This window comes from Podarcis bocagei (assembly GCF_964188305.1).
Source record: "Podarcis bocagei genome assembly, chromosome: 8".
NCBI lineage: Eukaryota > Metazoa > Chordata > Lepidosauria > Squamata > Lacertidae > Podarcis > Podarcis bocagei.
In genome coordinates, this window is record NC_138133.1 from 2,044,670 (window position 1) to 2,057,587 (window position 12,918).

Consider the following 12,918-nt stretch of genomic DNA (forward strand, 5'->3'; position numbering starts at 1 on the left):
TCACACTCTGATAAAGCCATCTGCAAATATGAGAAAGATTGACATCCACATGTCAAAGTTTACACAGCCTGACCAAGTGTACATATAGTGGAGATGATGTTGGGGCCCTGCCGCCCTGAGTTTCCACAAGGCCATGTTCAAATGGAACAGCAAAGAAGGTTTCTTTCCTGGACCCAATGCAAAAGGCTGCTTACACAGACATCAAATGTGGGGCGCAAAGCCAGTCCCACATAATGTACAGGAGATACACCTCTGGGACTCTTGCACAACTTTTATTTATTTCAACGGAGGTTACCCAGGACTGATTTCCAACAAACTGTACGTTTTTTCCAGACTTACCATAAAAAATAATCTGGAAACTTTCAGTTTGCAAGGGATGTTGGATTCATGCATTCTGGTCCCGTATGGATTCATTTAAGGTCCAAACCCAACAAAAACAATAAACTGAGTTAGTGGCCAGTATTAAGTTCTACTCTTCACTGCTTGGAATGAATGGTATCATTTTAGGGATTGCCTACAAATTGCAAAACCAACTAATTACAAACGCAGTGAAGAGGTGGATTGTTTGACAAGACTGAGATGTGAAGATGTGTTTTAAAAATGGTATTATTGCTGTTTTATATTGAGTCACACCACTGGTCACCACTATTGTCAATTCCAGCTTTTCCCAACCTGGTGCCCTCCAGATGTTTTTGAAAGCTACAGCCAGCAGTCAGGGGTGATGGAAGTCGCAGCCCAAAACATCTGGCGTCCCAAACCTGCTTGTGGGTTTCCCATAGACATCTGTTGTGCCACTGAGAGAACTTGATGCCCGACTAGATGGGTCACTGGCCTGATCCAGCAGGCTCTTATATTATTAAGGAGGACACAAGGTTGAGCCAAGCTGGGCTACTCCAATTGACAGTGGTTTTCCAAGGCCTCAGTGGTTTTGAAACAGCCACCTGAGAAGAGGATGTTTGAACTGGATATGCCTTTAATTGAACCCAGTATCCCAAACAACCTGAATGCTAAGTCTGTGCTGCCACTAAGATAGGGGTCCTCCTTCAAAAACATGAACTTATATTAGTCGCCTGCGGTTCCTGCGCAATGTTTGCCATCTTGCCAAAGTTTGCAGGCAGTTTTACCTGCAGCAATTGCATGTTGATTGCCCTCTTAAAAGACAAAGTCCAGCAACTGGAGGAACGTGTAGCTACGCTCCAAAGAATTAGAGAGCTGGAGCTCTTCTTGGAAGCAACAGAGCACACCGTCTCCACCAAGGAGGAGACAGGGGACTCCCCTGAGAAGGAGGCTAGTTCACCAACATCAGAGTTTGCAGGGCAGCAGTTGAAGAAGGAGCAAAAAGGGTTTTCTTGTGTGTGTGTGTTTCTTTGTGGCGCGCGCAGTTATACCCATCTTTTAGATTTAGGGGAGCTAGTCTCAAACGTTTGTTGGGGGAGACCTAGGTTTTTTTTGTGGGGGAAGTTATTTGTCCTGTCTTCAAGCTTTTTATGATGGAGGACCTCTGTAGCCACCCCCAACGACACGATCTCAAGATGGAAGGGGAGGGAACAGCTGCAGTCGCCTGCGATTCCTGCGCAATGTTTGCCATCTTGCCAAAAGTTGCAGGCAGCTTAACTTGCAGCAATTGCATGTTGATTGCCCTTTTAAAAGACAAAGTCCAGCAACTGGAGGAACGTGTAGCTACGCTCCAAAGAATTAGAGAGCTGGAGCTCTTCTTGGAAGCAACAGAGCACACCGTCCCCACCAAGGAGGAGACAGGGGACTCCCCTGAGAAGGAGGATAGTTCACCAACACAGGAGCCAGATATATGGAGAAACGTGACTCAAAGAAGTAGGAGGCCCAGGGTTCACTCTGATTGTTTAGAAATACACAATCGCTTTGAGGTCCTCTCCCCTAGCATGGAAGATGAAGAGCAGACTCCATTTGAGGATCTCTCCCTCATTACAGTCGATCAGGTATATGAAGACGAGCAGCAAAGTCAGTCCTCAGGGAATGTGCAGGCGACCTTGGAACGGACAGCTCACGGAAGAACCCCGACCAAACCCAAGAGGAGGCGTGTAGTGGTGATAGGGGATTCCCTACTGAGGGGAACAGAAGCAGTGATCTGTGGGCCTGACAAGATGTCTCGGGAAGTGTGCTGTCTCCCCGGGGCTAAGATCCAAGATGTAACTGAACGACTGCAAGGAATCATAAAACCCACTGACAAATAACCCTTCCTCTTGGTTCATGTGGGAACCAATGACACTGCAAGCAATAGCCTCCAGAAGATCAAAAGAGACTACGAGGCTCTCGGCAGGAAATTGAAGCAACTAAATGCACAAATTGTCATCTCGTCTGTCCTCCCAGTTGAACGACGTGGCCCAGGGAGAGAGGGGAAAATAGTGGAAGTGAACAGCTGGCTTCGCAAATGGTGTAAACAGGAACGGTTTGGATTCTTAGATCACGGACTGCAGTTTCTTGAAGATGGACTTCTGGCAGGCGATGGGCTGCACCTCACAACGGTTGGGAGAAATGTTTTTGCCAAAAATCTCAGAAACCTCATCAGGAGGGCTTTAAACTGACTAATGTGGGGGAGGGAGACAGTGCTCCTGAAGGTAGGAGTCTATCAATTAATGAAGATGATCATCCAAATGTCATAGACCAAATGGAGCAAACAGCACGCGGACCTAGTGGTGGGAGGAAAAAATCCTTAAATAAGAGACACGGGGGAATGATTAATGGACTTCAATGTCTGTACACTAATGCGCAAAGCATGGGAAATAAACAAAATGAGCTTGAGCTCTTGGTACAGCAAACTAAATATGACATAATAGGCATCACTGAAACCTGGTGGGATAAGTCCCACGATTGGAATGTAATAATGGGGGGATACAATCTATTTCAGAGAAACAGACCAGACAAGAAAGGAGGAGGAGTGGCGTTATATGTCAGGGATGTGTATACCTGTGAAGAGATCCAAGATTTAGAACCTCAAAGCCAAAGTGAGAGCATTTGGGTCAAAATTAAGGGAGAGAAGAATAACAGAGACCTCATTGTGGGAGTTTACTATAGATCCCCAAGCCAAACGGAGGACATAGATGATGCCTTCCTGGAACAGATGGCCAAGCATGCAAAAGGAAGGGAGATAGTAGTAATGGGGGACTTCAATTACCCGGATATTTGTTGGACGTCAAACTCAGCCAAGAGCATAAGGTCAAACAGATTCCTCACTGGCCTTGCAGACAACTTCATTGTCCAGAAAGTGGGAGAAGCAACAAGAGGAACAGCCGTTTTAGATCTGGTCCTAACCAATGTTGATGACTTGGTTAGTGGGGTAGATGTGGAAGGATCATTAGGCGCGAGTGATCATGCTCTTCTGAAGTTTACTATACAGCGGAAAGGAGCAGCCAAGCATACTAGGACTCAATTTCTTGACTTTAAGAAAGCCGACTTCATAAAACTTAGGGAAGTGCTGGGTGAGATCCCATGGACAGCAATACTAAAAGGAAAGGGAGTTCATGATGGCTGGGAGTTTGTTAAGAGGGAGATAGTAAAAGCACAACGTCAGGCAATACCATTGAGACGGAAACATGGAAGGTGCCTAAAGAAGCCAGGGTGGCTATCTAAAAAACTTTTAACTGAATTAAGATTAAAAAAGGATGTGTACAAAAAATGGAAAAGGGGGGAAACCACCAAAGAGGAATTCAAACAAATAGCCAGCACGTGTAGACACAAAGTCAGAAAAGCTAAAGCACAGAATGAACTCAGGCTTGCTAGAGAGGTTAAAAGCAACAAAAAAGGCTTCTATGGGTATGTTCGTAGCAAAAGGAAGAGCAAAGAAACAGTGGGGTCACTCAGAGGAGAAGATGGTGAAATGCAAACAGGGGACACAGAAAGGGCTGAACTCCTCAATGCCTTCTTTGCCTCAGTCTTCTCCGATAAAGAAAACAATGCCCGACCTGAAGAATTTGGAGCAAATGATTCAGCAAAGGAAACACAGCCCAGAATAACTAAGGAGATAGTACATGAATATTTGGCTAGTTTAGATGTATTCAAGTCTCCAGGGCCAGATGAACTGCATCCGAGTATTAAAAGAACTGGCAGATGTGATCTCAGAACCACTGGCAGTCATCTTTGAGAATTCCTGGAGAACAGGCGAAGTCCCGGCAGACTGGAGGAGGGCAAATGTTGTCCCTATTTTCAAAAAGGGGAAAAGAGAGGACCCAAATAATTACCGCCCAGTCAGTCTGACATCAATAGCAGGGAAGATTCTGGAGCAGATCATTAAGCAAACAGTCTGTGAGCACCTAGAAAGGAATGCTGTGATCACCAATAGTCAGCATGGATTTCTGAAAAATAAGTCATGTCAGACTGATCTCGTTTTTTGACAGAATTACAAGCCTGGTAGATGAAGGGAACGCAGTGGATGTAGCCTACCTTGATTTCAGCAAGGCATTTGACAAGGTGCCCCATGATATTCTTGTAAAGAAGCTGGTAAAATGCGGTCTTGACTATGCTACCACTCAGTAGATTTGTAACTGGCTGACTGACCGAACCCAAAGGGTGCTCATCAATGGTTCCTCTTCATCCTGGAGAAGAGTGACTAGTGGGGTGCCACAGGGTTCTGTCTTGGGCCCGGTCTTATTCAACATCTTTATCAACGACTTGGATGATGGACTCAAGGGCATCCTGATCAAATTTGCAGATGACACCAAACTGGGAGGGGTGGCTAACACCCCAGAGGACAGGATCACACTTCAAAACGACCTTGACAGATTAGAGAACTGGGCAAAAACAAACAAAATGAATTTTAACAAGGAGAAATGTAAAGTATTGCACTTGGGCAAAAAAAATGAGAGGCACAAATACAAGATGGGTGACACCTGGCTTGAGAGCAGTACATGTGAAAAGGATCTAGGAGTCTTGGTTGACCACAAACTTGACATGAGCCAACAGTGTGACGCGGCAGCTAAAAAAGCCAATGCAATCCTGGGCTGCATCAATAGGAGTATAGCATCTAGATCAAGGGAAGTAATAGTGCCACTGTATTCTGCTCTGGTCAGACCACACCTGGAGTACTGTGTCCAGTTCTGGGCACCACAATTCAAGAAGGACACTGACAAACTGGAACGTGTCCAGAGGAGGGCAACCAAAATGGTCAAAGGCCTGGAAACGATGCCTTATGAGGAACGGCTAAGGGAGCTGGGCATGTTTAGCCTGGAGAAGAGGAGGTTAAGGGGTGATATGATAGCCATGTTCAAATATATAAAAGGATGTCACATAGAGGAGGGAGAAAGGTTGTTTTCTGCTGCTCCAGAGAAGCGGACACGGAGCAATGGATCCAAACTACAAGAAAGAAGATTCCACCTAAACATTAGGAAGAACTTCCTGACAGTAAGAGCTGTTTGACAGTGGAATTTGCTGCCAAGGAGTGTGGTGGAGTCTCCTACTTTGGAGGTCTTTAAGCAGAGGCTTGACAACCATATGTCAGGAGTGCTCTGATGGTGTTTCCTGCTTGGCAGGGGGTTGGACTCGATGGCCCTTGTGGTCTCTATGTGACATCCTTTTATATATTTGAACATGGCTATCATATCACCCAGCAGATCCTAAAATAAAGGGCATCAAAATCCTTTTGGTGGTGGCAGATCAGAATAATATAATGTCATAGAAACATAGAATCATAGAACTGTAGAGTTGGAAGGGATCCCGAGGGTCATCTAGTCCAACCCCCTGCAACGCAGGAATCTCAGTTCATCCATGAGAGATGGCCAGCAAATCTCTGCTTAGAAACCTCCAATGAAGCAGAGTCCACAACCTCCCGAGAGAGTCCATTCCACTGTCAGCCCAACTCCCTCAACTGTTTCTCAGAAGGCTTGGTTTCCAGACCCTTGGCCATCTTGATCGCCTTCCTCTGCACGTGTTCCAGTTTGTCAATACCCCTCTTAAAATGAGGTGCCCAGTACTGGACACAGTATTCCAGGTGTAGTCTGGCCAAGGCAGAATATAGTGATATTATTACTTCCCTTGATTGGGGCACTATATTTCTCTTGATGCAGCCTAGAATACATTAGCTTTTTTGCTGCTGCATCACACTGTTGACTCATGCTAAGCTTGTGGTCTACTAAGACCCCTCAATCTTTTTCATATGTACTACTGGCAAGCCAGGTGTCCCCCACCTTATATTTGTGCAGCTCTTTCTTTTGAAATTCGTTTTGTTAGTTTTGGCCCAGTTCTCTAATTTCTTCAGGTCATGTTGCATCCCAATTTTGACTTCTGTGGCATTAGCTACCTCTCCTCGTTTGGTGTCACCTGCCAATTTCATGAGCATTCCTTCAGCTCCTTCTTCCAAGTCATTTATCAAGATGTTGAACAATACCAGGCCCAGGGCAGAACCCTGTGGCAGCTCACCTGTCACTTTTTTCAAGTTTGATGAGGAACCATTAATGAGCACTTCCTCTCAGAAGACTTAATGCAGTTCCATGGTGAATAAAATCCAAGCTTTTATCTTTCAGTTTATGATAGAACTAGTCTTGGCTTAGGAATCAACATGTGGATTGCTGTATGCAACAGATTTCTGATTGATCTGAATGCATGGATAAGAGTCGGGGAAAGCAATTTGACAGTGGTGTGACATGGTGTCCATCATGTTATTGGACGGGCCACCTACACACTTGGGGCCTGAAGCCTTCTGCTGTTCCAGGTAATCACTAAAGCATCACTGTCAGCTGCCATATTTTGCCAACGGATGAAGAAAAGACTTTGACTAGGCAGTTGCCTTTCTGAAGAATGATCAATTAGAGCTGGTCCACAGCATGAAGGATTTTCATTTGGCTTCCACTGTATAAACAAAGCTTCTGTTGACTTATACCCAGACCTCACGCTTGCTGTTTTGGACCAGATTCCAGCGGCTGGCACCTCTGCTCTGACAATCTGAGTGCACAAAGAGGATATAAATCACAACGTTTCCCTTAATAGTATTGAGAAAGAAAGGATTTACACAGAATTTAGTGAACTTCCTATCCTATTCTTAATCAAATAAAATATCACCCTCACAGAAGGCTGGTGCTGGATTGGTGCCTTCACACAAAGTGCCAGTTTCAAGAACTGCTAAGTGTCTCATGCTTTATAGCTTGGAACTCATTAGAATTGTTGAGCCAGCGCCTCCAGGGACAAGTTTTAATGCCTTATTCTGGCTCATGAAAGGGGTTCAGAATAGTTATAGTAGTACTGTAATAGTAATAGTAGTAATAGTAGTAGTAATATCTAGGGAAAGATCCTGCAGATTTTAAGTGCTTTCAAGTCCCATTGACTTCAGTATGTGCTTAAATCTTTCCCATTGAAAATCAAGGGGATTTAAAAGTGCTTGCCATTAGCAAGATGATGTGCTTGACATTTAGGCAGTGCTCTCCATACTTTCCCAAAGCACTTCAGAGAGATTTTGATCTCAGCTGTCCTTACAGGCAGCTTCGTGAGGCAAGTGTCCCTATCAGTATTTTTTTTTAAATGATCAGCCATGCCATTAGACAGGGTGATTGGGAGTGTCATGAATGTGCAACAAAACTATTCATTTAAAATATTGGTATCATTTTTTATTATTGTAGCTTTACTGCCATGGAGAGGCACATGGGATTTTCTGCCCCAGGCAGCTCTGGAAAGGCTGCTTTGATTTGAATTTTGGGTTAGAGACCTCTTGGTTCACAGCTCATTCTTTTTACCACTATGCTGTATTAGTTCTCATCAGAGACCTCCTTAAAATGACATTCAAGGTCAAATTGAGATGCCAACTTATGTATATGGGGGTTTCTTGGCAGAAGCATCAAGGTAGACAAGGTTTATCATAGGTAGACAGTTTCAAAGCTACTGCTTTAATTCATGTCTGTGATACAGATGGCAACACTGTATGATGAGCGCCGCATCCCATCGTCAAGTTTGACTGGACTTAACTGTCCAGGGGTCCTTTGCCTTTACCTTTTACTGTAAGCGATGGAGATACAGTAATGATTCATCTGCTCTGGAAATTGAGCCCAGCTTTTTTGGGCTGCTAATACTAGATCTGAATTCTCTTAACAAAGGAGCACAGGTCAGTTTGTTTCTCTTCTCATTCTGATTTTAGTATCCACTTCTAGAATGCCAGCAAGGGGGATTAGGAATGTGTAAAAAGCTTAGATAAAATAAAAGACAGCGTGAGGTTCCAGCCAGAGTAGGTGCCAATCCAAACAACCTAAGACAACATGTTCAGTGCAAGAGAGAAAAGCACTTGCATAACTCAACTCTGTTCGTATTCTTTAATAGATGAGTTTAAATAGGTAGTTAAAATGCAAAGTCATGGAGTTTCACATGACCCAAGATATAAACAAACCAATTGTTCATGTTATGATTCATGAAAACTATTTTCCTTCCTTCCTTCCTTCCTTCCTTCCTTCCTTCCTTCCTTCCTTCCTTCCTTCCTTCCTTCCTTCTATTTATGTGCCACTCTAAATCTAGGTTTCCAAATATATAAGGAGTAAAACACTTCTTGCCATGATTGTGACCCATCTCCTTTCCACCTTCCCTTTCTATTCTCTGGTCTAGAAGGTTTGAAGGCATGGATCTGTTCTCATAACTCATCACACTTTGCACTGGACAAATCAAAATTGGTACCATCTGAAACAAATTAGTAATTTCTGCAAAAGCTGTCACTTTGCTTCGTACAGTGGTGCCTCGCAAGACGAAAAGAATTCGTTCCGCGAGTCTTTTCGTCTTGCGATGTTTTTCGTCTTGCGAAGCACGGTCCGTCGCAACTGCACCTCTTCAAGCAGCTTTTAAAAAAAAGCGCAAGACGTTTCCGTCTTGCGAAGCAAGCCCATAGGGAAATTCGTCTAGCGAAGCAACGCAAAAACGGAAAACCCTTTCGTCTAGCGAACTTAGTTGGTCTCTAAGGTGCTAATGGACATTATTTATTTATTTATTATATTTCTACTGCGTCAGACCAACACAGCTACCTACCTGAACCATCCCAATCTGTGTTTGCAAGAACAGACCAAATTATTATGCTCCCATCTCATTTCTCTCCACCATTTAAGGAGATCGTTTATGCATAGTCTTTCTTTTAACCAATTTCTGATCTACTAGGAATATTTTGGCTCTGGCTTCATCTGCATGTGGCCCTTCTTCTCCCTGTACAAATCTGCCAGAGCGTTCCACACCAGAACATATATGTGATTCTTTATTTGACATCCACTGTTGGCTTCCTTTTTTCTGTTCAGTTCAGGATTTCTTAACCCCCGCCCCCTCTTTTAACGACAGACTCATGCTGCAATATTTAAAATGACTTGTTTGGAAATGCGTATACATCCATCAGTCATTGCTGCTGCTTGAAAAACAACATTGATAGACTAGCAGCTCGCAAAGCCTTCTCATTGCCTCACCAGCATGCTGTGATTCAATTAGACACGGTCAGAAGGTGCCATTATTATTCATACATTACTGATTGTTCCCTAAGTAAACAGGCCTGTGATGGGGTCTGTGATCCTCTCTCTGTGCTTAACCAGAACACAAAGGAAACTGCCAGGAAGACCCTGGGGTGGGACATTTTCTGATCTGATTTTCAAGCTTCCTTCATGGTTAGATCTTCCTGTTTCTTGTTGGCTTATTCATACATGGTCCTGAGAAGGACTGCCTCCAATCAATTCAGCATTGGCACTTTTTTCTGTGTGGATAATCTGACTCAAAGTCACAACATGCTTTTTATAAAAAAGTGCTCTTCTTTTCTGCCTGAGCTACCCAAATTCAAAGCACTAATCTGCAGCAGTGATCAATAATGACACCCACTTGCAGGCCTCTTGGCCCTGTTAACTTGCATGCTGCAAAAAACAGCAGCCCAGTGCCTTGAAATGTAAGCCAGCAACCATAGAATCATAGAATCATAGAGTTGGAAGAGACCACAAGGGCCATCGAGTCCAACCCCCTGCCAAGCAGGAAACACCATCAGAGCACTCCTGACATATGGTTGTCAAGCCTCTGCTTAAAGACCTCCAAAGTAGGAGACTCCACCACACTCCTTGGCAGCAAATTCCACTGTCGAACAGCTCTTACTGTCAGGAAGTTCTTCCTAATGTTTAGGTGGAATCTTCTTTCTTGTAGTTTGGATCCATTGCTCCGTGTCCGCTTCTCTGGAGCAGCAGAAAACAACCTTTCTCCCTCCTCTATGTGACATCCTTTTATATATTTGAACATGGCTATCATATCACCCCTTAACCTCCTCTTCTCCAGGCTAAACATGCCCAGCTCCCTTAGCCGTTCCTCATAAGGCATCGTTTCCAGGCCTTTGACCATTTTGGTTGCCCTCCTCTGGACACGTTCCAGTTTGTCAGTGTCCTTCTTGAATTGTGGTGCCCAGAACTGGACACAGTACTCCAGGTGTGGTCTGACCAGAGCAGAATACAGTGGCACTATTACTTCCCTTGATCTAGATGCTATACTCCTATTGATGCAGCCCAGAATTGCATTGGCTTTTTTAGCTGCCGCGTCACACTGTTGGCTCATGTCAAGTTTGTGGTCAACCAAGACTCCTAGATCCTTTTCACATGTACTGCTCTCAAGCCAGGTGTCACCCATCTTGTATTTGTGCCTCTCATTTTTTTTGGAAACCATTAAGAGTTTCCCTCTCTGATCCCTAAACACAGAAGATAGGATAGACTCCATCCAGCCTTTGAAAACAACTCATTCCCCAGCTTCGGAGATTTCCCTTTCCCCAGCATCAAATTGTTTTTTGGGTGGTGTTGCACGCCACCTTAATCTCTGAGCAGTGTGAAATTTCAGGGGTTCCAGGCACTTACTGGAATTTCATGTTGTCTTCAGAATAGGTTTGTAAAATGAGTCATCATAGCGATCCATAGTTAAAAGTAGAAGCTGACAAATGTGTCATCTTTCTTGCTCTTCAAAATATGGCAACCCTAAGCACGTTTTTTACACATTTTGGTTTGATACGTTCAAATTCTGCAGGGTAGCTGTGTTTAAATTTGCATATTGCTTAGGGCAGTGGTTCTCAACCTTCCTAATGCTGCCCTTTAATACAGTTCCTCATGTTGTGGTGACCCCCCCTAACCATAAAATTATTTTTGTTGCTACTTCATAACTGTAATTTTGCTACTGTTATGAATCATAATGTAAATATCTGATATGCAGGATGTATTTTCATTGTTACAAATTGAACATAATTAAAGCATAGTGATTAATTACAAAACAATATGTAATTATATATTGTGAAATATTTATTTCTAATTACAAATAAATGAAATGTTGTCTTGAAGCATGGTGTAGAATGGCCGGTTCCGTGGATTGGCAAGGGGAACCCGGGGTTGTTGTTTTTTGCGGCCCGGGCTCCGTCCCCCCTCCCCCTTCTCCCAGTGCAGCAAATCGCCGGCCAATCGCCTGCTAAGGTTTGAGACCCTGGCCAATGGGCAAGCGGCAGCTGCGCGTGGCTGAGAGGGGGCGGGGCTGGGCTGAGCTGGCCGAGGGCATTTCCAAGCTGTTTGCCACTGCTGCTCTGCTAAGCGTGGCTCCTGCGCCTGCCCTTGCGAGCGGCAGAGGAGCCCACCCCCCAAAAAGCTTGCCGACCCCTGGTCTTAGGCAACCCCAAAGGGGTCGCAACCCACTGGTTGAGAACCGCTGGTTTAGGGAAATGTGAATTGGGTACCTTTGCACAAAAGTGCAGACTGCACAATTCTCTCCCATCCATACTTGCCCTCCTAAACACCCCCCAGTTTGTGAAGAGGGCTCTTTCCCAAGTCTTAGGAGGTCGGCTTAATAGGTCCAGTTTCTTTTGGAGAAGGGAATTCTGGATCCTCACAGGTCCTGATCCAGAGGAACATGCTGCTTGATACACATGGCACATTTAATTATTATTTAAAAGCTTTATTCCCCATCTTTTGACTTTAAAAACAATGCACCAGGTGGGTTACAAAAATTTAAAAATGCACTTTGAATAAATAACTATAAAACAACATAAAACCAACATCAATATAAAAACAAGCAGAAGTAGGACTAAAAAAGGCAGAATCTTTCTTTCTTTTTTTCCTTCTTTCTTTGCCTGGGAATTTTTTTTTAAAAGGTCATGACTTGACCCCTGGAGGTAAAAAGGGTTGTTATCAAAGAAATGCTAAAATTAATGGGGCAAATTAGAATCATAGAATCATAGAGTTGGAAGAGACCACAAAGGCCACCGAGTCCAACCCCCTGCCAAGCAGGAAACACCATCAGAGCACTCCTGACATATGGTTGTCAAGCCTCTGCTTAAAGACCTCCAAAGTAGGAGACTCCACCACACTCCTTGGCAGCAAATTCCACTGTCCATCAGCTCTTACTGTCAGGAAGTTCTTCCTAATGTTTAGGTGGAATCTTCTTTCTTGTAGTTTGGATCCATTGCTCCGTGTCCGCTTCTCTGGAGCAGCAGAAAACAATCTTTCTGCCTCCTCTATATGACATCCTTTTATATATTTGAACATGGCTATCATATCACCCCTTAACCTCCTCTTCTCCAGGCTAAACATGCCCAGCTCCCTTAGCCGTTCCTCATAAGGCATCGTTTCCAGGCCTTTGACCATTTTGGTTACCCTCCTCTGGACACGTTCCAGTTTGTCAGTATCCTTCTTGAACTGTGGTGCCCAGAACTGGACACAGTACTCCAGGTGAGGTCTGACCAGAGCAGAATACAGTGGCACTATTACTTCCCTTGATCTAGATGCTATACGCCTATTGATGCAGCCCAGAATTGCATTGGCTTTTTTAGCTGCCGCGTCACACTGTTGGCTCATGTCAAGTTTGTGGTCAACCAAGACTCCTAGATCCTTTTCACATGTACTGCTCTCAAGCCAGGTGTCACCCATCTTGTATTTGTGCCTCTCATTTTTTTTTGCCCAAGTGCAATACTTTACATTTCTCCCTGTTAAATTAGCCCAA